Genomic DNA, 1,205 nt, shown 5'->3' on the forward strand with positions numbered 1-1,205 from the left:
CGACGAGACGGGTCGGGGCGGGGCGGGGGAAATTGCCATCACTAAGTGAAATGTTTCAAAAATCACTGAACTTATGCATTGGTCACGGACTAATCATTGAACTATAAAATACTTTAAAATGCTCACTGAATTTGTTCCATTTGCACTCCATCCCCCACTCCCCAAAAGCTGTCGATTTTTTTGCTGATGTGGAGGACGGTAATCTCGCGTGGCCATAAACCTCGTGCCACATCAATGGTTCATCCTACTCACAATTAATAATTATCACAAAACCTAAAAAAAATAAAAATAAAAATAAAAACCAAAAATAGGACTTTTGAAAACTGAAACCGTGTTCTTCATGTGGACACAGTTTCCATTTTTCACAAATCACATTTAAAAAAAAAAATGAAAAATGAAAACATAAATACATAAAAACACACAATTGGAAGCCCAAATTCACGCCTTTGTTCTTCCCCAAATCATGAACTGGAAGCTCCTCCAAAACCCTAACCATTTGTTGACGAACCCTAACAGTCAATATTGGAGATCCTTCTCCACAATCGACCCCACCTGTTCAATATTTACACATTATGCACTTGGAGGGACCACTTGAAGGTAAACTGGAACAAATATTTTATATTTCATTTGTTGTTTTCGCACGTGATGTAGTTCTAAAGTTATCTTTTTGTGTTGGATTTATGTGATAGTTATCTGCTTTATGAATATAGGCTATAAGTATAATAATATTTTCATTTTTTTTCAGCCGCATGGACGCCCAAAATTCAATGGTTTAGGGAACGATGAAAATGCTTTAGATGGGGCTGAACATTCCTCGAACGAGGACCCAATCCTCACTGATTCTGGTAACGAGTTAGACTCCAGAGAAGATGATAATTTATATGAATCGCATCTCTCAAGTGATTCAAAAGTGAGTTATATTAAATATTTAACAATGAATTTAGGCCAAATTTGACGATTACTAAAAATATCAAATATGCATTGCGTAGCATAAAGTAAAAAATATTACAAATCCTTATTTGACTAAAGATAATTATACTCATATCACGATTTTTAATTGCTCTACTACATTATAAATACATACCAATTAAAATAGTTTTTAATAGATACACCACAATTATTTTACAAATATAACCTTAACCTAATTTAGAGAGTGAAATTAGTGATGGCAACGGGGCAGGTTCAGGGTGGGGTAAGGGTCCGTT

Source organism: Olea europaea, chromosome 19 (assembly GCF_002742605.1).
Source record: "Olea europaea var. sylvestris chromosome 19, O_europaea_v1, whole genome shotgun sequence".
In the NCBI taxonomy this organism is placed as follows: domain Eukaryota; kingdom Viridiplantae; phylum Streptophyta; class Magnoliopsida; order Lamiales; family Oleaceae; genus Olea; species Olea europaea.